Source organism: Mobula hypostoma, chromosome 7, assembly GCF_963921235.1.
Source record: "Mobula hypostoma chromosome 7, sMobHyp1.1, whole genome shotgun sequence".
Taxonomy (NCBI): domain Eukaryota; kingdom Metazoa; phylum Chordata; class Chondrichthyes; order Myliobatiformes; family Myliobatidae; genus Mobula; species Mobula hypostoma.
In genome coordinates, this window is record NC_086103.1 from 55,972,697 (window position 1) to 55,987,602 (window position 14,906).

The window sequence follows — 14,906 nt, forward strand, 5'->3', positions numbered from 1 at the left end:
TCAAGGTTTGCCAAAAATAAACTTCCTTTCCAACTTTTTCCTGATGCAGGAAAAGCAAATCTATGAGTTGTTTTTGATGAGTGCCCGATAGCATTCTTTATGATCCCAGTTTAGTCCTGCTTTTAATAAATAGTTTAATAATATTTTAACTGAATTAGATCTATCCTGCACAGTGTTGTAAATCAGTTTCTTCAAATACTAGAGTAACCTAGTAAGCTAATGTTGTGTGTTGCAGTCTGCGTTCAGCAACACAAGCAGAAATTTCTGTTTAATCAGCTCCTCTACCAGGTCTCCATTGCTGAAGATTTCAGAGCAATTGGAAAAAGGTGAGATTTACCCTCTCCTGAAATTCTGGGATAAAGTTACTTTTCTTGTCTTTCTTGTTGCACCTCATTTCTGGCATCAATGTTGATGTCCACAGATTGGATAATTCCTCTCATAATTTAAAACAATGTGCTCTTCTTCAATGCGGATTAAGTTCGTTTTGGGGAAAATATTGTTGCAGGCAAATAAGTTAAACCACAAAAATGTTCAAATATCTAGTTACTTATTTTTTGCTTTACCTGTGGTGGACTGGGCTGTATCCACTACTTTTTGTAGGCTTTTCTCTTCAAGATCATTGATGTTTCCACACCAGGCTGTGAGGCAGCCTGTCGATACGCTGTCAACCACACATCTATAGAAGTTTGTCAGAGTTTTTGAGGAGAAGCTGAATCTTCATAAACTTCAAAGAAAGTAGGGGCATTACTGTGCTTATTTCATAATGGCACTTACGAGCTGCACCCGTTCAGACCCTTTGAAATGATAATACCGAAGAATTTGAAGTTGCTGATCCTCTCCACCTCTGATCTCCTGATAAGGACTGGCTCATGGACCTTCGGTTTCTTGGTCTTGCTGTCATTGAGTGAGAGGCAATCTCCTTCCTGTATGATGACACATCACCACCTTTGATTTGGCCGATGACAGTGGTATTGTCAACAAACTTAAATATAGCATTGGCATTGTGCTTAGCCACACAGTCATAAGTATAAAGCAAGTAGAGCAGGAGACTAAGCACACGGTCTTGTGATGCACTTGTGCTGATGGAGATTGTGGGGGAGATGTGGTTACCAATCTGAACTCACTGGGGTCTGCGAGTGAGGAAATCGAGGATCCAATTGCACAAGGAGGTATTGAGACCTAGGTCTTAAAACCTATTGATTAATTTTGAGGGATGATAGTATTGAATGTTGAACCGTTGTCAATGAAGAGCATCCTGATGTATGCATCTTCACTATCCAGCTGTTCAAGAGTTGAGTGAAGAGCCAATGAAATGGCATCTGCTGTTAACCTTTTGGGATGGTAGGCAAATTGGAGTGGATCCAAGTCGCTTCTCAGGCAGGAGTTGATATGTTTCATCACCAACCTCTCAAAGCACTTCATCACAGTGGATGTAAGTGCTGCTGGATGATAGTGAGGCAGGTTTCCATGTTTCTCCTTAGGCACTGATATAATTGAAGTCTGCTTGAAGCATCTGAGTACCTCACACTGCTGAAGCAAGAGGTTAAAGATATCAGTGAGCACGCCAGCCACAGATCTGTAGTACTTGGCCAGGTACCCTGTCTGGACTGGGAGACGGATGTCACCAGGTTATTGGGGGCTGTTTTGAGTTTGCAAAAATGCCTCCATGCTATGACAGTCAAAAAGGCGTTGAGCTCATCTGGGAACAAAACCTTGTTGTCAGCTATGTCACTTGGTTTCACTTTGTAGGAGGTGATAGCATCCAAGCCCTGGCACTGCTTTTGAGCAACCTTAAATGTTTTGGGTTTGGTCTGGAGCTGCCACCTTGCAGGTGAGATGGCTTACCGGAGATCATACCGGGGATACTTGTACTTTACTTGGTCACCAAACTTTAATGTCCCTGATCGGGCCGTCAGCAGATAACGGAACTGGTGGTTCATCCAGGGTTTCTTGTTGGGGAAGACTGAATGATTTTTTGAGGACACGCGGCTGGTTCTGCATGGTGTGGAATGTTAGACTGAACTTGTTTCACTGGAACTGGGAAAGATTGGGGACAATAAGTTTTGAACATGACAAAGATGGAAGGGAGGGAAAAAAAACAAAAAGAGAGTGTTTGTGTAAAGCAGTGGGGAAAACGAAGATATAATGGTACAAGGTAATAATGAAAATAAATGCCAGAGATACTCACATATCCAGTATCTTTTTTTTGCTTGAAGATTCAAAAGCTGAGTGCTGAAGAAAGGAAAACAAATAGGAATCACAAAATTGAAATCTAGAAAATTTGTTAGGGTGTTTTATAGAACTGAAGAAGTAACAAGCTTAAACAATTTAGATTTTCTATTAACTTTGTAAAAATTATGAATTTATAATGCTGTTTGCAATATAACATTTCATTTGAAACAATCAGTTGTCTACTTTCTTGACGATCATGCTGCTATTGTGTGAAAAATTGGGAGGCAGCAAAACAATCAAAGCAAGAGGATCATGACCCCCATTAGATACTTTACTCCGACACGTTCAGAGTGTCCGTGCAAGTGACTGCAGGGAATGACTTCAACTGTAATGTACCGAATCTTCCCTCCTCCCGCTTATATTTGATCATGTCTGACCTGCTTCGGGTACGTACTGTGAGACTGTGACTCCTCCAAACACGCGGCTGGGCTCCTTGAACGCGCTGCGGGAGCGCGCTCGCTCCCGAATGTTGTGAATCAAACTTTTTAAGGTTGTGCCCGTTCGGAGTCGGGAGTTTAATCTTACACGTAGCGACAGCGGGAGAGGGAAGCGGAGCTTGCAAAAATAAAACCCACGGCATAAGTAATACCCATACCGAGCCAAGCGGGCTGAGGTAAGGTTGTTGCGGGCTAGAGAGGACTCAGAGACGAGTTGGTGCGGGCTGGAGAATCGAGAGGCGAGGGAGAGCGCGGGGTTGGATACATTGACCTCGATACATTGTTTCAGCTGGAGCGGCTCTTCCTGATCAGTAACATCAGGTAACAGCGCGGCTTCTTCAAACTGCCCATCGAGCGGGGCTCGCCTCCGGCGCTCTGTGTGTGCGTGTGTATCTCTCTGACTGTCGGGGTGTTTATTGTGATGGTTTTTCTTTATTTATTGATTTGCGGTGTGCCTTTGGACGGATAGAGCGTGGTCCATCTGAAACTGAATCCAGTTTATGTTTGTTTGTTTTCTGGGGGGAGAGGTTGTGGGTGACGGGGTGTTATTCAGACTTCAAACAGCCGATTGGCGAGGGGGATAAAAATCAAGCCTCCCTTTTTTCCCCCGGCACCGGGAAGGGGGCGGCAGAGGCAGTGGGGCTGTCGTTGGGTTTAAGGTTGCTGTTTAACTGAACTCGCAATGATTTGGTGGTGGTTGTTATTTTTGACACATTGTTCGGCTTCTGAATTCGGGAGCGGTTAGTAGATCGGCACTGAGGGAGCTGAAATGGTCCTGTTTATTACCCTCGCTCCCACCCAGCCCCCCCGTGGCCGATGAGACAGTTGGGATTGTTGGCAATCTCGGAACGTTTCGGCTTTGCCTTCTCCCGTAGATTCATTGTTGCTTTGTTTGGCTGCGAGCACGTGGTGCTCTGGCGGCGCGGCCCTGAATCGCTGCTCCACTTACATCCTTGCATTGTATGATCGGGTGTATATCAAAGCAACCCCACCAGGGGCAAGGGCTTGGGAGGTGGTCTGAGGGGGGGACCCAGCTTTTGTATCTGCTGCAGAATCTAAGCACAGGGTGAAAGATGTGCCTGATTTCACCCACCCCCCCCCATCCCGTGCAGTAGCTTGACTGTGCTCTCTTGCCTACCAGAGTAACCCGTGCGGTTTTAGTGGGGCATGAGGCAAAGAAACATTGTACCCTTTCGACCGCTGGTTTTCAAAAAAATATATCGCGGCCTCAACTGGGAAGTTTACCCGGTAGTAAGTTCGCGATCTTCTAAGTTTCCAAATGGATTTGAGATGTAAATTGAAAACTTAGTGTATGCAACCTTTTATTCTAGGCGTTAGATCACAGCATATGGCCTTTACCCACAGCCCCAGTGTCAGCCAAATGCTCCCCTTGTCCATCTGCCAGTGGACTTGGCACATCCTAGACAGGGGCGGTGATCCTTTTTTTTCAGAGCGTGGACTCAAATTTTTTTTTAAAAATCTCGCCTGCTATGGTAATTTTAAACAGGGATAATCATTGATAATTAACGATAATTTGAACTTTTATAAGAAAAATCGATTACTCCTGTTGCTTACTTAAATGTATCAGTGTTACTATTAATATAAGTATAACAGAGGCAGATTGAAATAAATGAAGCATTTTAGAAAATCCATTCAAATAATTAATATTAATTATTTAAAAAGGCAAGAAAAATATCACTTCTAAATAGTACTGTTATTGTTCCTCATAACATAAGAAATGTGAAATTAAATATTCATGGAGGTGCTAAACTAACTACTGTATTTACCGTTGTTACCACGAATATCCAGTGTTCAAGCAGGAACAACAGAAAAATTGTAAGCAGAGCTGAATTGTTTACTATCCAAATACTGGTGTGTACACCAAGACCACGAGGTTTTCAAGATGTAACATCCAACGTCACATGTTCTCACAACCGTCTAGTTAGCGCCAAGCTGGTGTGAGATGTTTCCTGTGAAGTCATCTCACTGCTCTTGTGTTGTTTTTTAAAAAAATCATTCCCTGCTTCATTTGTCCGTAAAGATGATCATTGTGCATGTTATTTTATTATGGGTGGGGTTTAAGAATCAAGGGTGGCTCTGCGCGCCGCGTGTCAATGCAATTTATGTGCATAGGCTTGCCAACCCTGTTCGGCATATCTCTGCATGTGATAGGGTTAAGGTGAGCCCTCGGTTGATGGATTGTAACTGGTATGTGAATTTAAAGTGTGCATTATCTTGTACAATCTTCTGAAAAAGTATTTCCCATCTGGACATGAGTACCTTCTATACATGAGAGCAATTATCTGCTCCCTTTTCACTAGTAAAAGCCTGAGCAGTAACTGAGATGGTGAGATGTTTTTCCATGTAGTTATTTCTTGGATGGGTTTATGTTTGCTGACATTATCAACTAGTGGTCAGTTGACAAAACTTGACATTTTGCTTTATAATCATTATGGTCATTATGTGCCATGGCATATGACGTGGACGATCGTGGTCCCATGACCATGATTGGTCTTTGCAAATTTTTCTACAGAAGCAGCTTGCCATTGCCGCCTTCTAGGGAGTTTTTATAAGACTGGTGACCCCTGCCCCCCCCCCCCCCGGCCATTGTCAAGCAACACACACAAAATGCTGAGTTCCTCCAGCACTATGTGTGCATTGCTTGGATTTCCAGCATCTGCATATTTTCTCTTGTTTGTAATCCAGCCATTATCAGCACTCTTCAGAGATTGTCTGCCTGGCGTCAGTGGTCGTATAACCAGGTCTTGTGATAAGCACCAGATGCTCATACGACCATCCGCCACCTGCTCTTGTGGCTTCCCGTGACCCTGATCGGCGGGGCTAAGCAGGTGTTACACCTTGCGCAAGGGTGACCTGCAGGCTAGCAGAGGGAAGGAGCGCCTTCCACCTCCTCCACCCGCCATCCCTGCTTTACAATATGCAATAGTTAAACGTACATCTGAAGTATGTCACTTTCCTATGCTCTAGATGACCAGAAATGAAAGCAAAGATTTAGAAGAGTCGGAATTTCTTATCCTTTCTGTATCTGTGAAGGTACATAGGACTTCGAACACAGTGTAAATAAAACAATCCACTGATAAAGCTGTGGTGCAGGGTTTCGACCCAAAATGTTGCTAATTCCTTCACCCCACAGATTCTCCTCAATTGACTGAGTTCCTCCTACAGACTGTTTGTTCATCCAGATTCCGGCATCTGCAGTCTCTTGTGTCTCCGTTGGTAGTAGTACTGAGCAGTGCTATTTGCAAATACTCTCAGTAATTGGGAATGAAAATTCTAATTTAGCAAAACAATTTTGTTTTCCATTTGGTAGAACAACGCAACAGTGTAATGGCACTTCTCTTTCACAACTAATTCCAGTCCATTTAAAGCATTCCAGGTAATTAATTAATTTGTGCTCATCTTAGAAATTGGTTGAAGATTGTAGCCCATAGTAATGTAACCAAGAAAAAATGGTGCTCATAATTTGGTTTAGATTTGTTCAACACCAGTATAAAGTTCTGCTGATAGGTCAAACACCTTAAAGTTTAAAGTTGCATCTCAGCCACTATTCTGAAATCTACTAGGTGTACAATGAACGACCCTTGGCTTTCAACATATTCTTCCTAGCAACCAGAGGATCTTTTCTGGTAAACATCAGTAAAGGGTAGCTTGGCAGGTTAGACCTGGAATGGAAATAATTTTTTAAAAAAGCTTGACTTAATCATGGAATGCTAATGGTGGTAAGAAGTAAAGTCTCTTGAGTATTTTTTTTGTAATGAAAATGTTAGGAATCTGAAATAATAGCAAAAAATGCTGGAAGAACTCAGCAGGTCGGGTATATCTATGGAGAAGAATGGGGCTTTGCAGGCTGAGACCAGGCATCTCTCTTGATTCCTAGTTTTGATAAAGGCTTGCATTCCCAGAAATGGCAACTGTATCTCTTTCCACAGATGCTGCCTGACTTGAGATTTTCTAGCAGTTTATAATTGTTGTTAATGCTTGATGCATCTTTTGGCTTGGTTTAGTCTGGAAGTTCATGCTGAGTGAAATAACTTGGCTCCGAGTAACATTTCTCGCCTCTAAGAAAACATCTAAATGCTAAACAGCCTATGAAATGGTGTTGAAACAAAATCACTTTTCTAATAATTGTAACAAACCGCATTGAGATAAAGATTAGAGTTCCTTAATAAGATATTGTTGAAAAATAAATATTAGGCAAAAGATTAGGAGAACTTGTTCCTAGATGCGTCTTGATAAGCTGTGATGTTTTGATCTAATGAAAACAGTGCTTGCAGAATTATTTGTAAATATTATGGAAACTTACTTTAAGTTCGCTACTATTTAGAGAAGTGTGGTGTTTGATAGAGAAAGCCAAACAATCAGAAGGGAAGCAATTTTGTATCATTGGTCCCTTTATCAAGTTTTCATTTTGATGCTTTACTTGGAATGGAGGGACAGTGGCTGAGCCTTTCTTCATGAACTGAGTGCATGGCACAAATTCACGTCTGTGATTCCCACTGTATTACCCGACTGATTGATTCTTGTGGTTATGACTCTAGAAATTCTTGATTCAAATCCACTCCTGGGATCTGAATCTGTCATCTAGACTTAAACTACAGGAATGAAGTACCATATCCTGTAGGCATGGCCAGTGTAGCCATCCTGTAGCCCTTCCTTCTCAGGCAGACGTGAAAAAAAAAAATCCATTACATTATTTAAAGATCAGCAGAGGAGTTTCCCAGGTATTTTGACCAACATTTATCCCCCAACTAAAGTTTACCACATTTTGTCATTTAAACATTGCTGCTTTTTGAGGCATTGAACAGTGGTTTCTGTGGAATGCTACAGTGCTTTACAATGCACTGCCATCATAAAAAAAGTTTTTTTTCATTGACTAGACTACATTTCCATATCATCAAATGAATGGTGACTATCCAAGAACAGAATTTCTTTGTAACTTCTAGTTTATATAAGTCAAAGTCTCATCATCGCTCTTAAATTTGAAGTTCTGTTGCTTAAGCCATTGCAGTTATATGATATTTGTGTGATAATGGTGCAATATACATTAGGATCGTGTAATCCCCCCTCCCCTGCCAGGTATACGTGGAAAAGTGAGGCTTGGTGAAAGCCTATGGACGTGTGTCAGAGACTGTCCCTATGATTTACACTGTTGTTTCAGAATAGTAATGGAAATGGCTTGTGACATACTTTTGGTTCCCTAGCCTAATATCACAATATTTGCCTCTGTAAAATATAATATGAAAATACCAAGGTTTACCTTAAATACTTGTTTAAAAATTTACTTTTTGACAAACTTGCTAAGAAATTTACAGTCCTACAATTTGAATGGGATATTAAAAGGAACCATGTGGTTCTGGTGACCAGTAAGGTATTTATGATAGGATCTGAAGGAAACAGAGGTGGTTTTCTGGAACCAGAGTCAATATTCCTTTCTCAAACAAGAGCACCGCAAACACATGAGCTGGTCATTAATTTTCTTGTGGGATGTTCTGTGCTAAATAACGTCAGCCTGATATTTACATGAAAACAATTACTGCAGTTTGTTTTGGAATTAGAGTTTTGGGACATTTAGCAGAGAAACATTTATGTAACATCCCCTGTTTACCTGCTGCATGTTTTGCATATTGGATATCCAGCAAAGTTTCTATTTTGAAGATTTTCCTCTTTAAATTTAGAATGAATGTTTTTTTGGTTACAAGACTATTAATTTTCATTAAATAGCAGTTACGCTGGCAGACAATGAAGCAACAGCATATTAACAGTTCATTCTCACTCAGTTTGTTTCTGGAGACAGTATGTAATCAATCTAAGGAATGTAATGGTCAGTTGACCCTATCTGGTAGTTGTCATTAACAAACTAATTTACCTGTATTAGATTTGATTTCAGATTTACTTATCACATGGACATTGAAACATACGGTGAAATGTGATAACACACATAAAAGTTGCTGGTGAATGCAGCAGGCCAGGCAGCATCTCCATTTGCTTTAACAACCAGTGCACCCAAGGATGTGCTGGAGGTTGTATGCAAATGTTGCCACACATTCCAGCAACAATGTAGCATGCACATATGCTCAGCAACGTACCACACAACAAAACAGAACATTCCAAGCAACAACAGGAAAATGAGCCCCATTCTTCCATCCACATACACAGTCCTGTAACCCCAGGACAGGCCATCCTTGGCTTCCAACCTCCAGCATACTCATGGCTTTGCAGACATTGGGCCCCGACTCCCCCAGTGGACTTGCAGAGATTCACAGTGGGGTCAGGTCATTGAAACTTGACTGGACGTCTGTTAGACATTTTGGGCTTCGATCCGGGCCGCTGGTCGCCCTTGCAGCTTCGATCTTTCTTTGGTATCAGGGCTCACAAATGAGGACGGATGAGGAGCCTGGAAGAGCGTCCGAACTCCAGGCCTCAAACGGCGAGCTTCCAGATGTGGGGACCCCGAAAACTAGGCCTTGAACTCCAGTCTCACCGCTGCTCTGCAAATGCGGAGTTGGAGCTTAGACTTTGCGTTCTGGCCTGTCCTCCAGTTCCCCCACATCTGTTCTTGACCACTAACTCCCCTCTCTGTCCCTATGAACCTTTTAGAAAAAAAACCTAAAAACTAACAAAATCTGAACCGGAACCGAGCTGGAGACTGCAGCTCAGCACCATCTTGAGCAGACACTTACATGTGTCATTACACAAGTTTTCTCTGCAGATAATTTTGGATAATGATCCATGTAAAACATCTTGACTTCAGTTTGCTCAGTCATGATTTCATATTTACAGTGCTTAAATAATACAGTGGTTGCATTTTATCTCAATCCTAAGTTATCTTTGTGATCGAGTAACCTGACAAAATATTATGTATTACGGATTTTAAACCTATACGTGATGACCAAGATGCACTAGATTAGGACACAATCTGGTTTACAAACTCTATCCATCTGATTGCTCAGAACCTTTTCAACTGATCTTCATCTTGTTCCTGGTCCACAATGCAGAACTGTCCTGAATACAACCCAAATTTGGAGATATCTTGGGAAGCTGTTAGTGTGACTTGTGAAAAGCAGAAAAAAAAACACAATGGCGATAATTACTAGTCAGTCAGATGTGGAGTTGGGTATAGGTGAGAGAATTTTACCACCAGAAATATCTTGCAATCTCCTTTTGCTGTATTTAAATTATTTCTTATATGGTTCCATAGGTTGTCTTAGAAATTTATTCTGATATCTCCATGTGAAAAGCATCTTGCTCGGCCTAAACATGATCTGTTACTAATTTGAGCATCTGTCTCTGTCCTATTCCCATGGCTTAATTAGAAGTAATGTTCCAAACTATCCTTTGTAAAATTATATCTTCTTTCCTGTCCATGACATTGAGCTCTATTCTTTTCTGTCAGATGGGTCCTCAATGCTAGCAATCTGCTTTATGGCTCAGCTTTATTTTGCCTCCAGTATTTGAATGTTTCTTTTCCTTAATCACTTCAACTGGATGCAATAATAAAGATATTGCTGTTGAGTTGAGTTCCTCTCTGCACCTTGTGTTGCATTGGGAGGCAACCTTGCCGTTTTTTTAGCATTTATTTGTCTTTTTGCGAGGGCAAGCTGCTAGCTCGGCACTCAACCCAGCACGGACGGAAAGCTTGCAAGGATCCGGCCAGATTAGAACCCGGGGCCACTCGCCTCGCAGTCTGGTGCAGATGCCACTACCTCACCGGCTGGCTTAATAAAAATGTAGTACATTGTATAATTTTGAAATAAACTCTGTGGTTAACTAGCATAGAATGATTTTTAAAATTCTGAATTGGCTCTTACTGCATCCTAATCTAGGTGCTAAATTTGAACAGAAAGTGAGCAAAAAATTATTCTGTTTCTTGGAACAAAACAGTGACATTCATTTTGATAAGCAAGATAAAATCAGTTTCCATTATTTCTACTTGTCCACCACACATAAATAGATGTGCAGATAAGACAAAAAACGCTAAGGTGTATTTGTATGAGAAACTTCACAGTTATTTACATTTATGCATTTTCATTTCAGAATATTTACCTGCTTTGATATTTTCCTCTTTAACTAGGTACTGTGTAAGGTTGAAAATGAATGTAACTAAGTATCACGTGAGGATCAAAATCAATGTGTCCAAAAAATATTGTAAATGAAATATTGGTAGTTAATGCCAAAAATATAGTTTGTTCTTGAACACAGTGATATTCAGCACGATTATTTTTTGCCCTTCAACAGGTTTGGGTAAATTGATCAACATGATTTGCAAAACGAATTGTAACTGGAACTGTATATTTTCTGAAGTGTCGAGCTCATCTCTCAAAGCCTGTGTACTGCCCATACCTGGCAGTCATTACTAACCCATTATACACCATCAGGTCAGTACTTGCTTTCTGGACAAATTTACCTGTGATGTTGCCTTTTTTAAAATCCTTAACTGTGGGTTAGGGCAGTGGAGGCAATTAAATTTACCAAAAATGATAATCAGAATATCTGCCCTTTGTAAACTTAACAATCCTGTGGCTCATCTAGTGAGAATTATAGCTCAATTAAAAGCTGTAAAGATCTCTTTTAGAACACTTAATGCAAATTAAAGTGGTTGCAATTTTACGCAAATCGCTAGTGTAAAGGCCAAAATAATACCTCCTTTTGTGGTAGATCTTGCCTAGAATGGCTGGAAACTTCGGGTTCATGGCAGTCCTCAGACCACAAACTGAGTAATTTTCAATTTTTTATTCACTTGCTGTTCTCCAACTCTAAGTCACCCGAGCAGCTGTTCCTCCCACATGTGCTCCCTTTGTCTGAGTGACAGTTGCATGTACAGTTTGAACAATATATTTTCCTCCCTTACTTTAAAAAAAAGTGCACAAGGGTAAATTTAGATTGCTTTTATACAGCATTTCTTGTTTTTGCAAGCTTGGTCCTTTGTAGTTTAATTGGTGCTTGCTTCTTGATGTGAAATTAGCTTTACCTGTGGAATTGAAACCAGAAACCGAACATCATCTCCTTTTCCGCTGTAATAATTAATCAGACCATGAAGACTCAATTTTTCTTTCTGCACACATGATTCCTTTCCACTGTTGTTCTTTGATTAATACAGCACCTCAGATCTCTGGCATACTTTCAGTTTAAGATTTAACCAGTAGGTGAAAATCAGGTATCATTTCTGATTTTATACTTTCATTCTGGCCGCTCCTTTCCTCCTTTCCAGGTGTCAACCCAAAATATCAACTGTCCCATTTCTCTCCATAGAATCCGCCTGACCTGCCGAGCTCCTCCAGCATTTTGTGTGTTGCTGCAGATTTTCAGCATCTGCAGTCTTTTTTGTGTCTTTGTTTTGCTTCTGTACTGTGAAGTGTCTTTGAGGTATGCCTGCTTTGAAGATGTTTCCCTCTTCTCACCAGGAGCTCTGTGAGACCCTCTCACTGCTGCCTATCACTAATCTCTGTTCTCCCGGGCTCTTCACCACCCTCCCCCACCATTCTATACTAGCTTCTCCCTGTTTTTCATTTCCATTTCTAATGAAGCCCCCCGACTCAAAACATCGACTGTCCGTATACCTCTGTATATGCTGTCTGACTTGCTGAGTTCCTCAGTATTTTATGTGTTCAAGATTCAAGATAGTTTAATGTAATTTCCTGTACACAAGTGTAAAGGAGAACAAAATGATTGTAACTCCAGATCTGATGGAGCACGAAAAAATCCACTAAAGATAAAGAACGCAATAATAATAAAAGAACACAAGAAATTTAAATGCATAAGACAGCTTCTATACATAGATTGATTGTATGTCCATAAAGTGACACTAGTCTGTAAATAAGGTGTTGCTCCAGATTTCCAGCTTCTGCAGTCTCCCTTGCGTCATTTATGATTTCCAAACCTATTTATTTTAATTGAAAATTCCACAGTGTTGTCTTTACAAATCTGTACTGAAATAAAGTACATAACTGATTTGGAAAGATTAAAAGATTAAGACACAATTATATGGAGAAGTGTTCATTTACAAAATAGGTGCATTTATGATTTCCAAATCTGATTTTTACTTGCTGGTTTAGCAAATTATATAGTTTAGGTAAGGCTAGATTGTTCTGGTTATCACAATACTCTATTGTTTTAATCTGTTAGAGGAATGATTGTGCTGTCAAAAACTCACAAACCTCCAAGGACAGATTTCAAACCACAGTTTGGTCTTTGTGAAGGATTATCATGAGTTTTTAAGTTTCCATGAACCTATAAATGGTATCTGGATCCGTCAAATCATTGCTTCTCTAAAATGTATAAATTATTTTATGCTTAAGTATGATGCCTCAGATTTATGAGTTACAGTTGGATAGTCCAACTGTAAATTATTCAGGCTAACAAAATAAGAGTGGATTAACACGCATTTAAAAGTTGCTTTAATAAGTGGCTAATGATTCCGTGATCCGTAAGTGCTTTATGATCAAAATTAGCATGATTAGCTCGCCAAAGCACACGTACCCACTAAAGAGCTGGGTAAGATCTGACCAACAATTCCAGTAGTGTTAAGAAGAGATCCAACATGAGCATCAGTAGTTATCAAAGCTGCTTTTTCTTTCTGTCAGCTGTATCAAGATCCTACCACTCCCCACACCTTCCTCTCACCCCCCTTTCCCACCTTGGCTTCCTGGTCTTGCACCTCCTCCCTCGCTGCCATCCAGTGCGCTAAACAACCCTTCCACGTGTGGCAAAGATATTCATGTGCACCTCCTCCAGATTCATCTACTGCTTTTGGTTCTCCTGACGTGTCAAAATCAGACCAAGAGACTGATTGGCAGAACGCTTGTGCTCTTTCCTTAATTGCAATCCCACGCTTCCAGTTGCATACCATTTCAGGTCTTCCCATTCCCACATCAACTTGTCTGTCCTCAGCCTTCTCCACTGTCTGAGTGAGGCCCAGGGCTAACTGCATGATCTTCTATTCCACTTGTGTATGAACATTGTATTTTCTGACTTTGAGGTAACCCTCACCTTCGGCATATTTTCTCCTTCTGTCTCTCTGTTTTGTTCATTCCTGCACTATCACCCTCTCTCCCTCCCCCCCACCCGGCCACCTGCCAATCTAGTTTTGGTTCCGATGCCCTTCATTTCTCCCTTAATCGTTTATGTTATCTCCTTTCTGACTCATCAGGTCCCAACACTGGTAGGTAGCCTGTGTTCTTGCTTCTCACCCATTTATCTGCCTTCACTCTCCACTCCCCCCACTTGGTTTTATCTGCCCTCCTTTTCTCAACTCCACCTATCTTCCATCTGCATTCGTTTCACCCCCCTCTTCCATTTGCCTTGATATGTCCATCATCCTTTGCCCCTTCTTGGCCCCCCAATCATCCATTGGCCTCTGCCTCACTACTGTTTCTTTTCTATTGGTTATCTTCCCTTTCCATTCTTAGACCTGGTGTGAAATATCAGCAATTCCTTTCCAAATCTAGCTGGTACTGCTCAACCTACTGAATTCCACCTGCAGATTGCTTATCGCTCCAGATTCCAGCACTTCTTGTCTCTTGTGTCTCCTTTGTATCTAATTTGCATATGGATATAACATTCTTTAACCGTGAGGAGATGAAACAGACGCCCATGAAACCTGAAGGGATAACTAGTAGAGTTTTAGATACCTTTAGAAAGGTAGTTTGGCATCAGAATGACGCATTCTAATTCACTTTAACTAACCACTACCATCTATATAGAACACAAACAATAAAAATTATTTGAACAGCAAAATGTTTTAAAGTTTAATGTGATACTTTGATTTTCAATTAAATCACAACTTACCTAAATGTTACCTGAAGTGTCAATCATAAACATCCAAGCTTCACTACTTCAGCTAAAATCTAATCTGTATATCTTCTGCCTTGGTTCAGAGACATTGCCTGATTCAACACAACCATCTTTTTACATCAGTCTTTTACGGGGCATAAGCTTTCCTCATTAATTTATCTTGCCACGTGTACACTTCCACCCGTGTTGAAGATGAGCTTTCATCCTTCGTTCCATCTGAGGCTGCCATTTCTTTCCCAAGGTCATTTTGTCATTCTTGCTTCTACCCTGCCTGTACTGCTGTAGGTAATAATTGCATTTCTGTAGCCTTGACTCCCATTCTTGCCTTTATTTGCCATTCAATTGCATTAACTGCTTTTATTTATGTTGCTCTAGCATGACTGTCTTCACACAATCCAAAGTAGACAACATTTGACATCTAGCTGA

General features: G+C 40.8%; 1 protein-coding gene across 7 annotated transcripts in view; it reads left to right on the forward strand.

The window, feature by feature from the left end:
• The window catches only part of rnf44 (ring finger protein 44), a 161,110-nt gene that overhangs the window by 80,389 nt on the left and 65,815 nt on the right, over positions 1-14,906 (forward strand). Inside the window, exon 2 of one of the 7 annotated variants that reach the window (XM_063053453.1) lies at positions 10,926-11,065. The exons of 5 other annotated variants lie outside the window; for them this stretch is intronic. The gene's annotated coding sequence lies outside the window, so the exon portion shown is untranslated. Of the gene's footprint in view, positions 1-2,632; positions 2,991-10,925; positions 11,066-14,906 lie in introns of those variants that run through there. One more of the 7 variants, XM_063053454.1, reaches the window with a different exon arrangement.